At 35.3% G+C, this 23,388-nt stretch overlaps 1 pseudogene; it reads right to left on the reverse strand.

The window, feature by feature from the left end:
- Positions 1–4,726: 4,726 nt before the first annotated feature.
- On the reverse strand, positions 4,727–22,843 carry LOC139841808 (kinesin-like protein KIN-5C; annotated as a pseudogene).
- Between the last annotated feature and the right edge of the window lie 545 nt (positions 22,844–23,388).

The following is a 23,388-nucleotide window of genomic DNA, read 5'->3' on the forward strand; positions in this document are numbered from 1 at the left end:
TCCGTGATGCGTCATCACAGTATTCTCTTCTTATGAAATCTACTGATACTTAAACAATTTATTCATTCTCCGTTCTGCACTTAGCTGAGTCATTTTATGAAGATAAATAAGAAGTCTTTTAATAACGTATGAGATATGATCTGAATAAATCATAATGTTAGTATGCTGTTTATAAAAATTTGATTAATGTGTTAAAGAGGATTCTGTTTTTGGAACTAGTGATGTTCCGTGTTGCGCTTAGGTTTTGTGCGGCTTTATAAAATACACTTGTATTTAATATTCCTGTTTACAAGTTTCAAGTTATAAATGGATTTATGCCGTTGTGATAAACCATTCTGTATGTCATGACATTATGAGATCTTTAGTTTTACCTCGGTGCCCTCTAGCGAAGTAACCACTTTACGCTAGCCGATCCCTTGTGTCTATAATGTTGACACAAGAGCCTCTACCATCGGGGGCATAAAAATGCCTTACCTTATGTGGGTAGGAATGAATGCCATGCTTTACATTCGTAACGCGTAGTGCTGTGCGTATGAAAAATTAGAAAATTTATTGATAAAAACTGTCACAAATACATCATTCTTGTGTAATATCTTCACATGGGGTGATCAAGTCCCAATTAGAAAACTACAAAAAGTGTACTGTGTTATTGTTTGAACTGTTGAGAATTAAAAGTGTGATAAAAACTGTTCTGAAAGAGTCATGCTGTTATACTGCCTTCCGTGTATCGTGTCGCGTCCTGCTTTCAACGTTGCCACATTTTGGTTGGTTTGAAGTACCCGTTTATATTGTTTTTACTGAACAATTGTCCTGATGATTCCCCCCTGACAAAATTCCCTGGTGCTTCTCGAACAACTGATCTTTCTCTTGCCTGCCCAACATGTTCAGAATGTATTACTGCTACACCATTTGGCGTTGGGAACCGCAATTCTGCATGCGGTGTAGAAGTAATTGCTCCAAATTTGCGAAGGGTCCGCCTACCGAACAAGGCATTAAACCGTGATCTGCCATCTATAACTGTAAAGTCCACAATTTCTGTGCAGACCAAAGGGTGTGTTCCCAGTGTTACATCCAGCTTTACTCTACCAACTGCTCTTATTGACTCACCCGAAATACCAGCTATCTTCACGTTCGTATAGCGTAGCCTATCCCTCACGCTGAACGGATATTCCTTAAAACAATGTAGATACAAAAGGTCTGCCTCACTTCCCGTATCAGTATAAATTCGGGTGATGTTTCTGTTTGCAATTACAGCGAAAATAACGACGGGTTCCTCTGACAAATGCCAATTTGAAATTGTATGAAAGATGATTGGAGCATACATCCAGCTCTCCGCTCTGCGTTCTCCATCTGAATCATTTTCCTGTTCATCATTCCATATGACCTTAATATGCATTTCTGGAGTTGGATCCCTTTCGTCATTCCGCTCTTCCCTTCTGTTCCAGTCACGTCGTCCACCGTGACGCACTTTTCCCTGCCAAGCGAAGCGTTTGTTTGGATCATTTCGTCGATACTTTTTTCCTGGCAGAAGATGGTTTAGTTCGCCAGCTTTGATCTTTGCGATGATTTCTCTCATTAATGATTTGCAATTATCTGTTTCATGCCCATATGCCTCATGGAAGTCGCACCACTTGTCACTTTGTGGCCCTTGACGTTCTTCCATTGGTGGTGGCGGATGAAATGATTCCTTAATTGGTTCTGTGAGCAGGATTTCTTTTGGTGTTTTGGTTAATGCCATGATGAGCGGATGTCTGTCTAATGGCTTTCGATGGTGATAATTGTCATTTGGATGATTATTTCCTCTCCTACCGCTCTGCTGCTGTTGGTAATTGTTATCATAACCTTGTTGCCTTTGATAATTGTCATTTCTGTTCCGCTCTCCGCCTTGCTGCCTGAAGTTTCTCTGATAATCATCGACTCTTGGATATCCCATTTCACCTGCTCGTAAATGTTTCTGAGCAATCCCCAACGCTTGATGCAATGTCTTTGGAATATCATAACGCAAAGCATGAATTAATCGTCCAAAACGTCGCTGATCAAGACAAAATATAAATCCTGAAACTAGCTGGGACTCTGGTATGTCTGGTATCTTCTGACATTCAATGGTATAACGCTTCATGAAATCACTCAATGATTCATTCGAACGCATTGTTATCTCATGTGCATCGAGATGTGACAATGTGCAACTTCGCAGACTCTGATACTGCATCACAAACTTTGCTCTCAAATCAAGAAAACTGGTGATAATCCTTGGTGGCAAACTAGCAAACCACTCACGTGCTACCTTCTGCAGTACCATGGGAAACATATGACACGCAGTTTCATCTTCCCAATGCTGTAACCGCATAACACCTTCAAACATAGTCAGAAAATCCTCTGGATCTGTTGTACCATCATAGACACCAATTGATGGGATTCCCAAATTTCTTGGTAATGGGTAATCTGCAATTCGAGGAATAAAACACTGTGTTGATTCTGCCATCGCTGGTGGTTTAATAGCTTCATCACCAGTAATCAAAGCAAACAAGTTATCCACAGCTGTTGCCCGAATGGTCGGTTGTGCTAATTTCTGCCTAAATCGTGATGGCGCTGTTTTAGTCAGAATACCGTCTAGCAACTTGCCTGCCATTTCTTCAGTCATGAAGAACTGTTCATCTTCTTCTCCAAAATTTCAATCATCATCCACAAAACCTTCATCATCATGCTGATTTTCTGCATCATCAACTAAGGCATTCAACTGAGTAAATAACTTGGACAATTGTGATTTGGAAATTGTCTTTCCTTTACTGTTATGCCTAGCATTCACATCAGCAGTCTTCTTGAAAGAAACATTATGTGTTCCTCGCCTGGCTTTCCACATTCCTGTACTGGAACCTCCCATCAATGGTTTTCTTAATCGTGGTATGGTTTCATGAACTTGATCATCTGCTGCGTTGGTATGCAAAGGATCTTCTTCTTCAACTGAAGTTTCTTCAAGAGTTAGCTGATCAACTGGTATGTTTGCAATGAGGTTTTCATCGATTGGTTCGAGTGTTGCTTTTGATGAAGTTGTTTCGGTTGCCTTCGTGGTCTTGGTGGTTTTGGTGGTCTTTGAGACGGGTGGCGCCATCTGTTAGTACGATTTTCCGTATAGCGGCTGTAAGGTACTAGTACAGAGAAAAGCTGCCTAGCGTATGGCGTGTAATGTTGATTGTTGTTTGCTCTCGAGAAATTATCTCTGCGGACCCGGAACACGGATTACTAATCCATGGAGTGGCATCAATCAATCTGTGGATAAATCTGAAATTGGTCCGTGTAGCGCATTACTGCTAAGCGGCTAGTATATGTTTAGACTGAGAAAGAACTGTGTGAGAGAGAAAGTGTACTTCTCTCTGACTGAAGTTCAGAATTATGATGTGATAGGTGGTGACCCAGGGGGTCTATTTATAGGCGTGGAACGTCCGAAATTCTCGGGATACACGTGTCAATCACTGAATGGCTCTGTTACGTGAAGCATCTGGAATGTCGGTGGCGTGTGCTGACGTGGCTGCGTGCCCTCCACGCGCTGAATTAAAGGGCTTATGCATTGAAGCTACCTGCAGGGCTTACGCTTGATGCTGGGCGGCCTGATGGACGCTGGGCGGCAATTACTGATTGTCGCTATATTTTGTGCTATTTGATCAATTTTTCTGTAACAAATGATGTTTTTATGCGTGTATCTCCTAGGATACACCATTAATATATATATAAAAGTAGCTTACAAATGAACACATAATTATACAATACTTAGCAAGTTTGTAATTGGTTTATCAGTTTGTTATGTTTACTTACATATACTTGTATTGAGAAGTCAAAGCTTTTTCAAAAAATAACGTGAAGCATTTATTAGGTTGTTAAGAAGTCAAAACAGTTTACATAGTAATGTTTAGTTACTCATAATAAAGCAACTTGAAGGGACAAACATTAGACCAAGATTCTCTAGCGTGGGTTCCACCCCTTGAACAACATCTGATTATATCCGGCACAAAACACAATTAAAGAAATAATGTTCAACACTATTGTTTTATTTTTCTTTTGCAACTTTGGATTTCGGAAATTTGTTCGACCCACAACATCAACAACAAATATAGGTGCAATAGTCGTCTCTTATCAATCTTATCATGTCTCGTTCAACCATGTTAAGTTCATCCCCACCTTGCAAGTTCATCTTGAACAATCAGCACTAACAACAACTTTCCAGTTATTTTCATTGAGATCATTGAATTGAATGAATCTTTCAAATTAGCTGAAACGAATGGATACATTCAATTTTAGAATTCTGCCATGGCAAGCTCCTACGTTTCACAACTTCTAAAAATGCATTAAACGAAGAACATGTAAGCATTATTTGACCATCATCTTTATCTTCTATCTTCTAGATGATGTATAGCGCCAACTCATTTTATCTTTTCGCCCAAATTTAATCTGACCAAAGGGAAATGGCAACCGGGTAACCCAATCACTGCTAAACTCTGAGTGCTTAGTTCTTAATAATAATAATAATAATAATCTTTATAAAAGTAAACGGGATAATTAACAAATATAATACTTCGGCACTCCATCAATACAGAATTCTACATGGCTTGAAATAATTCAGTCACATTTAGTTAAGCTAGAAACACTTGTCCAAAAACTTGTCATTTCTATAAATATATAGCGAGTCAAATGTTATTATAATTTATATAAATAATACCATAATAGTTCAGAAATATTTTAAGTTTTGAATACAACGAAATACATCGCAAATACACTTCTTCTGACATGGCTCTTCTATTACATATTCACCCAACCTATTAGACACAAAACTTATAATGGCCTTTCATTAATAAATGGGTTGAAATTACCACCTCATGACAACATAGCCACTACGAAAGTATAATATACCCTAATACAATATACTTATTAGAAAATTTACAAAAAATAAAAAAAGATATACCATTGGAAGTAGTCAAATTTTCTCTGCAAAAGAGTTTGATGCAACCTGGAGAATTGGTTGTACTTTTATTTCTGTTACCCAAGTGTACAACCAACTTTTTAGTGCTATTGGTTTTGATACTCTTTTCCTATGTCATCTACAGGGTCACTTGATGCGGCCTATAGCTTTTCATTTTGTCTTTCAAATTTCTGCCCTCTATTTTCACCGGAACCTAATTCACAATCTTATATTTTGGGATCTCATGGTCAAAATTGGAGTATCAGGTCGTCCATTTCTATAGAACTCCTCATATTCATCTTTATGATAAGATTGTGTGTCACTTTGTTCACTTGTACCAAATAAACGTGCATAAATTCCCTTTTCCTTACCATATTCCTTGTTTGCAATGTCGAATCAGGCCGCCCCTTGCCTTGAAAGAATTCACACGTGGCCACCAGCTTTTCCAATATTCCTTGTTTGCAGATTTTTTTTTTTTTTTTACATATTCCTTCTTTTTTTGCGAGATTTATCAACTAACACTTATAAAGAGAACTTCAATGAATGGCGATATTCTTTCTTTATCGGAGGTCCGCCATCGTCAGAATAAGGTGAAATAGAAAATATTTCTTCTTGGTTTAGCAACCCAACAACGGCCCTTAGGATAGCAATTAAACTCCCTTTGTCTCTCCTTCTCCAAAGCTCTTGAACATCATCTTCATGATCCCTAATCTGAAAAGTAAAAGACGGGTCAAATCAACAACAAAAGATACCTATAGGAGGGAATATGGGGTGTCAGGCGGGATTTGGGTACCAGAAAATGCGTTCAGGCTGACTGGTCACTTTTAGTGACAATCCATATGGGTGATTTGGATTGACCAATAAACTTTGCTTCCATTTCTTTTAAATATTTCATATGTAATCAATGCGTAAAAATTTTTATTGGGCAAACAGTATTAACACACTAATGATCTATACTTCTGAACGGAACAGTTTAGGAGGTTGTATGCATCAAGAATTATGTGGGTTGCTTTCAAGTTTCAACCCACTTGACACGTTCCCTATTAGATATTTTACTAATCTGATGCATTCCCGTTTAAGATATACCAAAATCAATATCTGCCCATAGATAGGTAACTGGTTTGAATTTGTACCTCTAAATTGACCTTACTTTTGTAGTTGTATAACTATACGTACCTGGTAGCATTCTCCACGACATGCGGCACATCTGTATTCCAGGTGATTATTCACTTGAAATAGCATGTACTTTTCATCACTGAAATTATTCATTGATATATTGATATAAGATGCTGATTTGTAAACTTAAAAATACAATAGGTCTGTAAGACTAAGAACATAGTGATGTTGGAAGCAAACCTAATTCCATCACAGTGACAGTGCACCCACGCTGACAGACGTCACAACAAACCATGGGTGTCATCGATACACCTGTAATTATTCAAACAAATATATATATATATATATATATATATATATATATAAACTATATAAACTATAATACCATATTGTGACTTGTGAGAGTTCATGTTATTAAATGGGAAAAACTACCTTCAAGCAAACAGGGCAATATAGACTCTGGACAAATAACCGCAGTCTATTTTGGAAGATTATATGTATTCTCAAAAGATGATTGGATGGTCTTGCCCGTTGGCCTGTAGACTTGACGCGGGGGAGCTTTTCCTCGTTGACCTTGTGAAGATTTTTTCCTATAGGCTCTTCCACAAGCATCACATAACATAGATACAACACAACTAACCCATTCATAAATAAACGGGTAATTGCTACCTCTTGTTATAAGCAAATGATACCTCAGACTTAAACCTAGAGACTGATAGATGCGCAGATGTGACACTTAGTATGCTTGGGGCACAAATAAAGTCCCCTACTACTAACACTCTGCAATATTCCAAAAGATTAGAAACATCGTGAAAACTCTTTTAAAAATTAAATACCAGAGCTGAAATGTCCAGATGCTACCTTGTGTGGTGTGTGCTGACAATAATAGTGATATGCACCATCACACCTTTTATAAAACGTGAGCTTCTTTGGATCACCGGTTCTTGGGCAAACCTATGTTGCAATACAATTCAAAAGTAGTACAATTATACACAACTAAAAGGTTTCCACCTAAATGGTTCAGTAGTCTATAAGACTACCTTCTCACACACACGCTATACTAAAAAATGCCGTCTTTCAAATTGATATATCTTAGAGCCTTCAACTCATATCAAAGGTCTAGACTGGCTTCTCAAACACACAGTATACTATTATACGATTCAATTTTTAGTAGTAGATTAATTCATTTCCGACTTTTTAATCGCTTTAATAGTAGATGAACCGATTACATGCTTCTTAAATGATTCAATATCTCCTGAGTAAGAAGATGAACTGCTTCTAAATAGCTTTATCGATCTTGACCAATATTTCTGCGGTTGTAACAGGTTAACCGCAACAGGTTAATACGGTTAGGACCTACGACAAGGGTATACGAATATACGGTTAGCATCTATACAACACTAATGGCTTAACAGGTCATTTTTTTTTAACTATATGACCTTTTAAAAAAAACTATCCAAATCAACGTCTTCATAAGTAAATGGGTAAAATGTATCATTTCTTATGATATAACTGTAATAAAGTAATTATACCAACTACATGTTTTACAAGAACAACACAACTGACGTTTAGGTTAATTAAACGTTTGAAGAGTAAAGGTAGGATCACTGTAACTTACTAAATGTACATATGCGCGCGAAGGTGAAGGATAATTTCAATTGTAGGATTACCTTTATCATATAATTGTCAAGAAATATATATTTTCTAATGAATGTTGTTTCTTCAAATCCTTCAGTAGTATGAAACATCGTCCTCTACAAAAAGATTATATTCGAAGCCAAAAAAAAAAAAATGAACACCGGAGCATTTATTATATTTTATAGATGAGTACGTTAGTGCACAAAAGCAAATTTCTATCAAACAGTCAAACCAAAACAATCATAAGAGAACATGATGTTCAATACGATAACTGATCTGTTGAAATGCTAAGCTGACCTGTTCAACAGGAGAAGCCCCTTTTGCCTTTTGACAAGCTGAAGCATTCATCAATGGATGCACATATTTTCTTTTAGATTAAGTGGTTAACAATCACAGAGAGGTATACACTTACTTTTTGTTGCATTTTGTGGTTACAAGTAAAAATATTGCGAAAAAATTATTATATTCGGAGCTACACAAAACTACACAAGTGTAATGATGGCATGAATGATAAAGTCGTTTGTTTTAGAGGATTAAAATGTTAACCAAAAAATGATTTCAGTAATCATTGTAATCGGTAGATCTTCCAAACCGCTCTTTAAATGATTTCATAGCTTTTGATTTGTAGGAAGTTCGCATTGGTTTTACTCCCTTAAAAATTTTATGGATATTGAATGTTGCCAGACCATAAATCAAATCAAACAATCGCGGAATTTAAACCCTAATCAAAACCTAGAAGTCATAAAACAACAAATCCCTAAATAAAAGTGAAGGAAATAATAAACTCAGTAGCATTACCTAAAATCCAACGTCAGAGTTAAGCGTGATGTACCAAATTCTCAAAAGAGTACATTTTAATACCCTTGTCAAACCAACACACTGCTAAACACCAACACATAGATTAAATGTAAATTACTGTAATCAATTTGAAAGAGGGCATCTTTCAGTAAGTATTCATACAGTTAAAAATATTAATGGTTCCTTAGCTAAGCATGAAGCCATAAGGTTTACATGTGAATGATACAAATCAAATCTTGTAAGTGCTCAAACTTGAACATGGATAGCCAATTGCCATTTCGAAACACAAAACAAAAAACTAATAACTAAATAGTCTAAAAACGATAAATGAACTACCTCAGTTGAAGCACTGAATGTTTAACACTGAATGTTGGTTATTAGTTTTGTATAAATACAAGCAGTTTTGTGTGGTTGAATTGAACGACGCCACATATGACCACCACGGATGTATAAATGCTGAATGCTGAAAAGTTCAGCATTCAGCGCTGATAACTTAAAGTGAGCCAACATCTTGTGCCAGCTCAGCTTCAAACTTATTTACAACTGACTTATTACCAACATTCAGTTTATCCTCTCTTGCTGAATTAAAGTGAAAAGATAATAGTCAGATGTCCAAAAGTTCACATTTTTAATATTTAATACAGCTTGTTCTTGTGTGATTATGTATATATGCTATTATAAGTATTTATGTATATATGTATTAAAGAAAGAGTTCATACCAATTTTCATAAACAATGATGCATTGTCTTTAAGAGATTTCTCTAAGTCAGACCGGAGAACACATGCTTGATGAGCCAAAGCATTTTCTGTGTAAACAGCGATTAAAAACACCAAGATACAAAAACTATCGACACCAAGAATAATAATTAATAAAAAAATAAGTCACATGTTTATACCTGATTTTTTCTGTTCGTAAATGACAAAATCTCGCTCCTTGAGAGCATATTGACATTTTTTTAATGTTTCCTCAGTATCAGCCAATACCCTGTTGGTCTGGTCTCAATTGGTCTACAAAAGATAACAATTATTATAATTATAATTATAATTATAATTATAGTTATAATTATAAATTATAGTTATAATTATAATTATAATTATAGTTACATAATTATATACTATCTAAGAAAAACAGTCATTCATCAAAGACAATACTACGTAGTACAAAATATGCAGCTGATAACAAGTCTTTTATATACCTTTGTCGTGTTAAGTCTGTTGCTTAAGTCAGAACACTCTTCTACTCGGGCATCAAATTGAGTTTTTAATTCTTCATATAGCTGGGACAAAACAAACAAGTAAGAAAAAGAAAGTACACACATAGAACATTAAGGATAAAAAATTGCTAAACCAGTATCAATAGTGAAAATCACACCTTTTGTTGATTCTCTATCTTTATTCCCATTTGCTCAATTTGATCTGCCATTGACTGAACAAACAAAATGTATCAACAAACAGGTGTGAGTAATCAGTGATGTGATATTGTGAACTACAAAAAATTTGATCACAAGTTATTTGTATAAACGAAAATGGAACCTGGAACACATAATTATAGCAGCTACATGGTATATCAGAACATTATGAGGCAAAATATTTTATAGATCCCAATGATAATGTAAAAACAAAGGATCTCGGTACCTTTCGTTCCATTTCCTCTTAATAATATCGCTCTTTTGGTAGATATACTCCATTTTTCTCACGTGAAGCATAAATCTCTGAAAGAGACAATTATCAATAGATACAATTACACTTGATGTTTGAAATCAATTCCCATTGCAGATCTCAAAGGCATTTGTATTCAAGACAATTTCTTATCAGCTTTAAGTCTTTCAATTTCACCATACAAATCCTTAATTAGAGTTGTTTTCATCATCTTCTGATTGACCTACATTTAGACATGTTTGATATGATACATACAAACAGTCAAACACAAGTCAACAAATAAATACACAGTGAATATACCTCTGGCTTGTTCTTTATATTCTTTGCCCTATGTGCATAATCTAATGCTATCAAGGTCTCTTCGAGACAATGAACAGCTGGCAAAACAGTAGCAATAATACAAGTTTTTGTCCTTCCACCCAATGAGTCACGAAGCAAACGGGTCAGTTTGCTATCCCTGAAAGTTAATATTGGCACATTTCATTGATATAGCATTTCCTATTGGCCACATATGACAAACAAAGCGTAAAGTACAACTCTAAAAATATTATCACTTTTGTTAAAGTTCAAGAAAACATAAGGACAAGTGCAAGTAAATCAAAACATGATTCAAAATGTTTAGCATAATATTCATAACCTATAAGGAATGTGTCCAACATGCTCCACTAAAGCATTTATTACTCGTCCCAAAGTAAGTAAACTTTTGTTGATTTCTACAGCTTCTCTTGCACGACCCTGAGAATTACAATGAACTTACTTACTTAACAAATGATTAAAATTAAATAAACTTTGCAGTAACTTGAATATAAAAACACAAATAATAATCAATGAAGATTTCTTGAATTATTACCTCACGTGTACCTGAGCGAGAAATGTTTTCTGACCCACCTAAATCAACCAGATTTAGCTTTCCACATTTTATAAGATCTTCACCCTCTGGTGTTGCCTCTTTAATGTGTATAGTAATCGAAAAAAGAGAATGTGACCGACTGAAAACATAAAACCAAACCATATTAGTAATGATAGTGAGTTATCAAAATATTGAAACATCTTAAGAATTATTTTAACCTTGATTGTTTATTTAAGAGAGTCTTGTTGGGACACAGGTCCCTTAACTCACAAACTCTAAGAAAAAAATAAAAGCAACTTTTGATAACAAATATAAAGAGCCGAATGATATATGGACTACATTTTTACTTCACATATATTAATTGACAATAGAAGGTGGCTTTATATATAGCCAAACAAAACCATAAAAGTAGCACTATCCTACTTACTAATTCCGAGTCGGTCATCCCAATCACTCACGTGCAATTCTCCAACCGTCAAAACTACCTGTCACGGTCAATACGGAATACCAATTCCAACATACTGAATATTGATTCCAACAACAACAATACCCAATCCAACGAAAGTGGGGTATGGGGGAGGTGAGTGTAGACAATCATTCCTCGTACCCTAGATTAGAAGGAAGTCACTACTCCACCCGCGGGTATAGAACCCGCGCCTAGATAAGGTCGTCCCTCCCTCTACTCTAGCGCAAAAGAGATTGCTTCCTAAAGGACCTCCGGCCCGAAGAGCTCATAAGAACGAAATAGAGAGGGCAAATGATACGTACCTGTACGAGTAATGAGCGCCTAGCAAGAAGCAACCATACACAGTAACCATAAAGGGGACACATATAGCAGTAATGCACAACAGTAGGGCAAAGAGCATGAATAAAATAGTGCACATAACCATTTAATTTCAGGTAGACATACAGACAAACAAAATATATACATATACATATACATATACATATATATATATATATATATATATATATATATATATATATATATATATATACATATATATATATATATACCCACCCACACAGACACACACATCGATATATATATATATACCACACGAAAGCATGAAAAAAAAAAAAAAAAAAAAAAAAACTCATGCTTAAACATAAATACATATAGATACATTCGTAGATATATATACCTAGGTACAGATACAAGACAGACAAACATACATACACCAATACATGCACTTAGAAACATAGATACATATATAGATACAAACATATACATCGGTACATATATATAGCCTAAAAACATATACATAGATACAAAGGCATATAAACCAAACTAGCTAATTTAACATTTAATTAAAACAACTAATACTTAATATACCTACTGACCAAAGTATCTTAAATAAAACTTGTAGCACTACCATTAGTCCAAACATAACCGATTAGTCCTAACAATCACCCTCCTAATCGGTTTGTTCCCGCTACCCGTTCATCACACTTGTGACATATAACGCGGCTCTCCTGGACATGTTCAACACCATCTCGACTCACCGGACTCCCGACCTCTTCCCCGGTCACGTCCACACTCATCTCGGTTTGAACTGTTCAACACCATCTCGGCTCACCCGGACTCCCGACCTTTTCCCCGGTCACGTCCACAGCCATCTCGGTTTGAACCTCCATAGCCACAATGTATACACTGTGTGTCTTCTCCATTTCACAAACTTGTTCCAAGAGCCTTTTACACCGCCCAAGAAAACAAGCAGAACACGCTATCACGTTTTCTTGTACCTCCACCGGTTAGTCTCTTTTCACGAACAAATTTAGGCAACCTCTATACACCCTTTACAGCTTCAACTTTTTCTAGGATCAATTTGCTCAAAGAATCCTTTCACCACCCAAGAAAACAAACCCTGGCCATGGGCTCTAGCGATTTCTTGTCCCCGGTTTAATTTCTTCTCATGAAACTCTTACACCGCCCAAGAAAACAAACCCCCCTGGTTCTAACGATTTCTTGTACCCGGTTCAGTTTCATCATAAAAACAACATGACCCTGATTGAAGCCGCACCTTAGCTCTGATACCAAGTGTTGGGACACAGGTCCCTTAACTCACAAACTCTAAGACTAAGAAAAAAATAAAAGCAACTTTTGATAACAAATATAAAGAGCCGAATGATATATGGACTACATTTTTACTTCACATATATTAATTGACAATAGAAGGTGGCTTTATATATTATATATAGCCAAACAAAACCATAAAAGTAGCACTATCCTACTTACTAATTCCGAGTCGGTCATCCCAATCACTCACGTGCAATTCGCCAACCGTCAAAACTACCTGTCACGGTCAATACGGAATACCAATTCCAACATACTGAATATTGATTCCAAACTAGCTAATTTAACATTTAATTAAAACAACTAATACTTAATATACCTACTGACCAAAGTATCTTAAATAAAACTTGTAGCACTACCATTAGTCCAAACATAACCGATTAGTCCTAACAAGTCTCAGCAGTTCGACGTTTAGCAGAACCCCTTTCGAGTAATGCAAATATTTCATTAGCACTCGTTACAATCTCCTCTTCTAAACCTCTAACAAGAACTCCACCTTTACCATCTTCCATTAAAGGTAAAATTTTCTTCTGTTTATCATCATTACCAAATTTTGATATTTCTTCAGGTGCAAGTAAATCAGTAATTTCTTCATTATACAGCTCTAAAAATGTAACTTTAACACTGTACTCCGCGTTCTGACCCTCCAATGTATCAAATATTTGTTTCACAGATCTCGGTATTACACCTGCTTCTAATGGCAACTCACCATTTGGCCCACTCTGCAAATGCATTAACAATATAGCATTAGCAAACAGCTAATATAAGTACTTAATTGGACACCTGAACCGTTAACTTGTAGGATGTAAAACAATACCTTGGCCCTCTTACATTCTCCTTCCATGGTGTATGTTTTCCCTGTGCCAGTTTGCCCATAAGCAAATATATGTTGAAACTTTCAATGTCCCCATACTTGCCCAGATCTTCAAACAAATCTTCATAAAAATCCTGCATCAACGTGTGGTAACAGTATACTATAAAAAAACAATAATGCAATTGCAAAGACAATTGATTTTCTATACTTTTAAGACATAACAAATCAAAATCTACTACAAGACAGTTTATATATATGCATCTATATACAAAGAATGGATCAAACAAATGCACTAAATTTTGTTACTGACAAGTGTAAGAAGATATGAAAAAAAAAGGAAAAAAAGAAAGAAAGAAAAAAAAAGAAAACAGGACTTCAATTTATATTACATGGTGATAATGATTACCATTAAATAATAGAGTTCTCAAAATACTTGTTGCAATTAGAAATTTAGATACTAACCATATTCCAGCAGCCTCAAAGATTGATTGTAAGTTGCTTCCATAACCTTCATGAAAAATAACTATAGATTAACCATCAAATAAATTTTAGACTCAAACCTAAGAAAGAATAGAAATCAAACCTTATAAATCCATGGAGATTCATGAAGCATTAAGGAAGATGAATTGTTCTTTATTGTATCAAATATTGATTCATCGAACCCTAATGTGCTCAAAACAGAATGTATCGAACCATAATCTTCATAAAGTGATGAAACACGAATTATTGTATCGTTTCAAGGATGCATCGAACCCTAATTTTCAAAAACTGTTGAATCGTTGATTAGCGTAACAAAACAGGATGAATCTATGAATAACATGTATTTTAGATAGTGATATATAGAACCCTTATTTTCTGTTAGGAAAGATGAAATTGGGAGAATTGTGGGTTTAATTTTGGTTCTGAACAGATAAAAGCATCATGAGTGAAATGCAATGATCGATAAGAATTCTTCATGATACAAATGGGTAGTTACAGATGGGGATTCAGAAATGGGAGTTAGAAGTGGGAAGTTACATCTGGTTCAATAGGAAAAAGACGGGTTATAGTTGAGGTGTTAAAAGGGTATTTTAGGAAACACACTTAAATCTAACATCAGATATAGTATTCTGACATCAGATAAATGTGATCCATTGGATCAATCAAGAATATACTCTTTTAAGGGTGGGTATCTGTTTTTGTAATTGAATATTTTAAAATCTGACTCAATTAAAGCTTTGCTTTAATATTAATATATAGAGTAGAAGTAGAAGTAGATTTAGACGGATGAAAGGAAACGTGTAATGCTGTGGTTAATTGCTAGATTCAGGGAAATTTTTCACCCGGGGCGAATTTTTTTTAAAACGTAGGGAATTTTTTTTTTGCAAAATATAGAGGTTTTTGGGTAAAATATAGAGTTTTTTGAGCAATATTTGAAGGTTTTTGGGCAAAATACGAAGGTTTTGGGGGAAAATATGGAGGTTTTGTACTATATGCTGTAATTAAACCATCGTGTACGAATCATCAACAACAGGATCATTACAAGGTTAAGAACTATATGCTGTAATTAAAGAAGTTGCATTCACGATAAAAAGGTGATGTCATAACCGACATCAAATGTTTTACATTTCAAAAGCATGCTTCACTAAGTAGAAGCAAATAATAAGTGTATGTGACCACAATGGTCGTTACAAGTCATAGTTCAAAAGTACTAAAGTTTGAATGCAAGGTAAAGTAGTTCATGCGATGACAACTCTAAGCAGCGGGTGTCTACAGCACGACTAGTACACAGCGGAAGCTAACCTCAAGCACCTGAGAAAAACATGCTTTAAAACGTCAACACAAAGGTTGGTGAGCTATAGTTTAAGTATAACAGTAAGTAAGGTAGGCCACGAGATTTCAGTGCTACAAAGAGCGTTTCAAAACAGTATGATAAAGTATATGTTAACCGTGGGCACTTGGTAACTAACTTAACGTTTATACCCCCTGAAAGTACACTTGGCAAGTGCGTATGTTTACGAAGTATTAAACACTCGTTAAATGCTAGCGCGACTAGCCCGAGTGGGGATGTCAAATCCTATGGATCCATATCTAAGATTCGCGTTCACGGTTCAAAAACCAATGATTAAACGTTACCGAGCTAAAGGGAATGTTTATGCCGTTGTATAACCCACACATATATAAGTTTAAGTACTCGTGCCTAGTATGTAAAACATAAAATCCGCATGTATTCTCAGTTCCCAAAATAAGTTAAAGTAAAAAGGGAATGCTATAACTCACAATGATAATGTAGTCGTAAAGTCGGTTCGGAAAAGGTGTGCAAGTAATTGGTCCGAAGGTCCTCAACCTAAGGCAAATAGTACTAAGTCAGTAAATCGTCTTAATAGGTTTAAAAGTATGTAAATAAGGTCTTAAGGGTCATCATCATTCATCATTTAACAAAAGGTGTAAAGTAAGTTTCGTTTATGAAAGTAGTTTAAAACAAAGGCTGACTTCAGTCAGTCACCACGGCCTCTACCCTTACTGAATTAAGGTGAGACCAGTGGCCATGGCTCCGTATATGAGTTCCTTAAGTGTGGTAAAATTTACAGAAACAAACTCGTCTTCGTTTAACCGTGGTGACGGTCTAAGTGCGAGTAGGTCAGAAATTTCTGCACAACGTTAAAGGACATAGTGACGATCGGAGGGCCATAAATCCTAAACCGTAACTCGGATTAAGACGAGTCCTATATGAAAAGTTATCTACTCGAAAAGTTCTATCTAAAAATCATGGTCTCAGTAGCCCAGGTCTACTGGTCTGTTACAGAAACAGCAGGTCAGTAGGGTTTGGACAGAAACAGTAAGTTTAAGTGAGTTCCGGTGGTCTTGGTGCTTGATGTTCATCATGGTTCTCATCCTTGATGCATATAGCTTCAAGTGTACAACTCATTGATGTATCTACATCATCTTAACCAAGTCTTGACCATCATAACCCTAGTGCAAGTCTAAGACATGAAGCACAACTCACTTAAGAGTTGCATGTAGTTTGATGAACCAAAGTTACATCAAAGTCTTAGATTTGACACTTACATGAACTATAATAGAAATATTGAACTCTAAACTTGAAAATAAACTAACTAATCAAGATCTTAAGATGTAGAACATAGTTCTTAGTTAGATCTTGAAGATCCAAGACTCAAAAGTCTAGATCAAGCATAAGTATACAAAGTTATTTTTAAAGAAAACTTATTTGCATGTTCTTGAACTTTCAAAGTTAACTTTAAGTTCAAGATTAATGAGATCAAAGTTAACTAGTAACATTTGACCAAATACAACCAACAACATGAAATTAAAGTGCAAGTAAATGAAGTAACAAACTAATTTAAACAAGTAATTAGTTCATTGTTGTTCATACTTTAAAGATTCAAACCAAAGTTTGATCTTTAAGAAAGTAAACTTTAAAGTTTACTAACATGACTTACAAGCATGAGTTTATCAACACATGAACATTAATCTTTTAAAAATAACAAATGTAGAACATAACTAGAAAGTATATGTTCTTGTTGTTCTTGTTTTAACAAGATAAAATGAAGAATAAAACTAGTAAGTTAGATTCTTGAAACCAAGTAAGTAAATAACTAACCACTACTAGAAATCAACACAAGTAAACAAAGATTAAAACAAACAAAGTATGATGATGATTATGGGTTGTATAAATTCGGTTTTAAGAAGAAAAGAAGAAGAGAAAAAGTTTTCAAGATTACTTACAAGAACTAGAGAAAAGAGAGAAAAGATTTGAGAGAAAATGCAAGTAACTTGAGTGTGTGTGAGAGTGAGAGGATTTGTGAGTAAGTAGTAATGGAAATTTGAAATAATAACACCCCTAAAGGGCACCCAAACTTTCGGTCAGCTGCAAAGGGGAGGGGAGGGAGTTTAATTCAATGGTTTCTAGCACGTAAAGCTCATTAAAGTTGGTTACAAGGTGGTATGTGCATGGGGAGGAGAAGTAACAAGATTCCTAAGCATTAAACTAACTAGTTACTCTCCAAATAATACTTACACTTTGAAAGACATGGGCTAAGTAGTTCATTAAGATGTAGGGTGGGCTTATGAGTCTTTATTCATGAGTCCATTAACTTAAAACAAGTCCAAGTTCCAATAATAACAAGTTAATCCAATTAAAGCCCAAGTAACTAACTAATAACTTTAGTTAATTAAAATGATTAATAAAACTTAATCATGAATGCAAATAATACTTGAAAATATTATTCGTGAAGTTTCGTGTGTCACAAAGACGTTTCGGGCACTTAAAAGTCAAGTTCGGGCAATCATGGCAACATGTAAATGTAATAACATACATTCGTTTTATCACACGTATTAATAATAATTATTATTAATAAATAAACGTTGGAAATTCCAGGGTCGTTACATATGCAATCCATGACTTATTAATCAGGTAGCAGGTTACCAAAGTTAATTTTTTGACGTAATTAGTCCTCAACATAACGAAATCAAAATAAACATCAATTTGTTTAACGAAATCATAACGACGGTTAGTTTCTATCTATTTTCAGAAAACAAAATGTAAATAAATTCATATTCAGGTTTCATGCTTGTACTATTCTTCAACATTCATCACATCTCAAAATTTCAAATCAAAAAATGATGACTTATTAAATCCAGATCTACCTAAAGCTAAACCAAACACTCTACATTCATAGGATTCGATCACCAAACTCAGATTTATAACTATCCATAACTATCCAGTTCATGTTCTTCTTCATAACTGAAAACTCAAACCGATTTGGTCCTCGAAACAATCTAGCCATTCTGAGAACAATTTAAGCATAGATCCGAGTTTCTTGATATTGGTTCAAGTTGTTTGAACCTTCAATCGATAAAAAAAAAATAAAAAAAAATCAGATCTGATGTTCATCACGAGTCAAAAAAAGTCAACGAATCAATTTGAGTGATTCTATAATTTTTAAATGTTAAAGGATAGTATTGAGTGTTTGATTGATGTTTTAAACAAATCTTATGTAGAAATCATCATCCAAAACGCTTCATAAATCAAATTTTTCATATGTTCAAAGTGTCACTTTTTCATCTGTCTAAGAATTTTGCTGCCGTTTTAGATATTGAATCTTCTCAAGAGTTGAAAATCGTTGCTCAAGCTGATTCGTGTACAATCGGTGTTTAACTGTTAAGTTTTTTTTAATCGATTGAGAAAATTTATGTGTAAGTTCACTATATTCTTGTGGGTCTCATCTCTACTGCTACTGCTTCATTCTATCTAATACAAGTAGAGGATGAAGTATAGGTTAGTTGACTTGTTGGATTATAATTGTAGTAGAATTTTAACATGTATATAAATAATTGGAATGCGTTTCAAGCTTCATGTATATTAACGTCATTAAGAATCAAAATCCTCACTTTTAAATGTATATATATATATATATATATATATATATATATATATATATATATATATATATATATATAATCATAGTTATAACGGAAGGAAGATGAACATTTAACAAATATGATGAAAGGACCACTGAAATTAGGATTTACAAAAATGAGGGACTAAAAATGTAAATATCTAATTGAAGGTTACATATTATAACAGGTTAAATACATACAATTGAACAATTTAGAAAGTTAAATGCATACAATAGGAGATTTCAAAGTTGAATGCATACAATAGGAATTTAGTGAAAGTTCGATGTATTTTCATATACTTTTCCCTAGTTTTTATCACCATACATAATTGAACTGAATCGATATGCCATCATCTTGAGAAGAGAATGGTGGTTTACTTTTTAGAATTAGAGAATTAACTTCAGTGAGCGACTGAGCAGCATATTTCATTTTGCGATCTTACTCGAGTGCGAGAGAGTACACCAAATTTACGAGGGTGGCGTTCAAGTTTCGTAATCAGTTTTCATGGTCTTACTCGTCGGGATTCTACGGGACCCAAATTACATCCTTCACGTTCCATAAATTTACAAAATTCTGGACATTGACTGATCTTTGGCATGTGTTCAAACAATTCTGGATGGTCCAAACAGTACTTGGGAGAATGCTAAATACATTGTACTTTGGAAATTGACAGAAAAGTATTCGAATTTAAAATACCCACTTCGGAAATTGATCACAAGTTAGTCTTCAATTTTAATGTTGGTCGTTACAAATGGAGATTGGTTAAAGAGGATGAACAAGCTAGGGGCAGCCCAAAGGGGAGCAACCTCATCGGCCGTTTAGATCACAAGATGGGGGTCAATTTTTATTTATATATACAGACACAATCATAGATTCGAGAAACAACTAAGCCCACAAACAACAATCAAAACCCAAAAAAAAAAAGAATTCAAAGTCCACTAGCATTCTAGCAAAGCTCCAAAAGAATTTTTTTTAAAAAGTTTATATTATCTGTTAGGGTCTAATGACCTTTTTCTTTACCTCGTTCTAAGTACTTAAATTCCAGGAACTGACCTTGAACAAGCTTCCTCTATCAAATACAACAATCAAGGAGGTGGTGTTCACAGTAGTGCACTTGATGGAAATTCCTCAATTGCTAGTATCTAAATAGTTTCCACTGCAAATAGTTGCTATAATGTTGGTATTTTAAACAATAAAACTGATTCAGTTGTTGGTAGTGAAAACGTGGTTGGGTGTTGGAGCCACCAAGATTCTCCCAGTTCTGGAATCATGTTCATCGAAGAAGATAAGCATGTCCAGATTCTTGTCAACGACGAGTCATTTGTTGAGAAAGATTATTTTTATTTTATTATAATTTTTGGGGTGAATAAACGAATACAATATTACCAAGGACTTTCATCAAACGATAAAAAACCTAACAAAATACTCCGCTAGCCTCGCAACTAAAAGCAAAACTTAAACCTAACAAGCTAACAAGACTAAGGGAGCACCAAAACCGATAACAAAGAGAGCACACACCGCACAAGCCATAACAATAAATTAAACACCTAACCATAATCAAAACCAAAGAAATCGCCGAACCAAACACGATCAATGGAGAATTCACTCGCATTTACTCTCTCAGGTATCGATGGAGAATTCAAATCGTGTGATCACTTGTACAAGGATACGATGTTAGAGAAGGTAGCTCCAAGTTCCAAAGAGTATGATACAACGCATGCGTATAAGTCTTTACACATAGAGCATCCCTCTTTTTAAAATAATGTGTGGATTATTGTTTGATGCTAATGTTGAGCCGGTAATCCATGATGGACTAGGAAGACCTAAGTCTTTTGGTCCTGAAAAAAAGAAGAAGGGAAATTGGTCAAAATACCCCCATTTCCGAAAATGTTTAACAATATGCCCTTAAATTACCATAGTTACAAAAATGCCCTATGTCCATGCATCACGCACCATGCATGATGCATGTATCTTGGTGCGTAATGCGTGCTCACCGAGCATTGTTGTTGGTTATACTAGTATACCACCCAACATGTATCATGCATTGAACACCACGCACAGTGTGTGTTGGTTCGTGTGTCGTGCGTGTTGCACAAGATAATGATGGAATTTGCTGGATAAGATTTTCTGACATTTTGTCGAATATCAAGATCATAAAAGGCAATACTAGAGTCCTGAATCTTACTTTTCCCAGATTTTTGTTGATTAGCAACACGTTAAATTCCAAACCAATACTTAAATATCGAATGTATCAGGCAACTTACTTATGTTTTATTTATTGCATGAATACCACCAACATCATCACCACCAACAACAACACTACCACTACCACAAAAATCACCACTACTTCCTCGTTCATCGCCATTACCACACCAATCACCACCACCAACAACATCATCACCACCACTTCCCTGGTCATCGCCATCACCACACCGTTCACCGCCTCCCTCATCTTCGGAGTTATTCAGGACCGTTTGGATGGAGGTCAGAAGGTCTCTAGCGCCCCGGTGTTCTCAAAATGGGTCTGGATAGCTCCGCAAATGAAGGTGGTTTCGAAAACATCTCCTGGAAACACCTCACCGCTCATGAGATCAAAAAAGGTTAAAAAAATATAACAATCAGTCTTATCTAGAGAATGTGTGTATTATTATCAAACAAAGTACTCACCAAGTCTAATATCCACGCAACCTTATGAAATTTGGGTTCCTTCTTCAACCACTTCCAGTATGATGCCCTCAGAATTTCATCATCTTCCTTTCTGGCATAAGGCTGTATGTGTGGTTAGTACTGGTATATCTCCTAAATCTAAGTATGTATTTTATAAATTTAGAAATTGCAGTAAAATAATATAGTATAAAACATAGAATACACAACATAAAGCAATTTATACCTTAAACAACTAAACGAAACCCCTCAACGTGTATGACATATCCCTTACGAGCACCCGCTCGCTCTGAATATGAATATCGTCATCTTTAAAAGGGTTTTCTAACGACTCGTAAGTAGAATCCCATATACGAGAAGCCCAAGGATACTGGCCCAAACCATTTAAATCCTCAATAATATGTAGATAATAGGAAACCAGATACGATTCTCATTAGTGATTGCTAGCTAATCATCCTCAAAACGGGCATTGAGATCACCAATAGTCAATTTCATAACGACGTCACGTTCAGGGAAAAATCAAACTCTAACAGGAGGCTTGTTCTTCCTAACCTCTATAGGAATGTAATGGTTCATGTCAGTAATGAAACCGAATCTAAATCCCGTCATCAAACGGAACTCCTGTCTCCTGAACCTCACAAGATGCCTTACGGGACAACGCATACCAAAGGTCACCCATAAACGGAGGGGCATTGGCCCTAGTAGGTCGTCTACGTTTTTTTTAAGTATCGCGTGTACATAGCTCGAGTCGTTGTCTATGCACCAGACATCTAACCATGGCCTGAAAATCGTCCATTCAAATATAGCCTGATGTGTTTTAGTCAACTGAATTTCTATGCTTCTGGTTGTAGCCAAACTATTCTTTAGGATAAGCATAGCCGGTATATATTAAATACCTTGAAAACAAAGCAAAAAGAACATAAATCAAACAACAAACTGAGATAAACTGTAAGCAGCTCGAAACATGCACAAACCAGACACACACGCATCATACGTGTATCATGGGGCATGGTGCGTGTTGCGTACGCACAGGGACGTATCAAGCAAAAAACAAGTTTTCTTAGTTTTATTCAATATAGCAACACATCTAAAACTAAAAACACGAACAACATATAAACATATATATATCTATAAGAAATAATGAATTAGTAACTTGTAAAAGTGGTTTTACCTCATTGTTAGTTATTGTAGAGGATGTTCGGTTGTCCAACTGCGTGATCATCAACATGTATACCTCGAATTTCATAGACTTTCGTTCAAACATACACGAAAGTGGGTTTTTTTGGTGCGTGTTTACGTTTTAAAAGGGTTAAAAGTGTATAATCACGACCGTAGTTTGAATTTTTACTTCAATGGAGAGAGTAAAAAGAAAAGAAGTGACAAACTGAACGTATTTTGGGAATACTGATGTTAAATGCGTG

This window comes from Rutidosis leptorrhynchoides, chromosome 4 (genome assembly GCF_046630445.1).
Source record: "Rutidosis leptorrhynchoides isolate AG116_Rl617_1_P2 chromosome 4, CSIRO_AGI_Rlap_v1, whole genome shotgun sequence".
In the NCBI taxonomy this organism is placed as follows: Eukaryota; Viridiplantae; Streptophyta; class Magnoliopsida; order Asterales; family Asteraceae; genus Rutidosis; species Rutidosis leptorrhynchoides.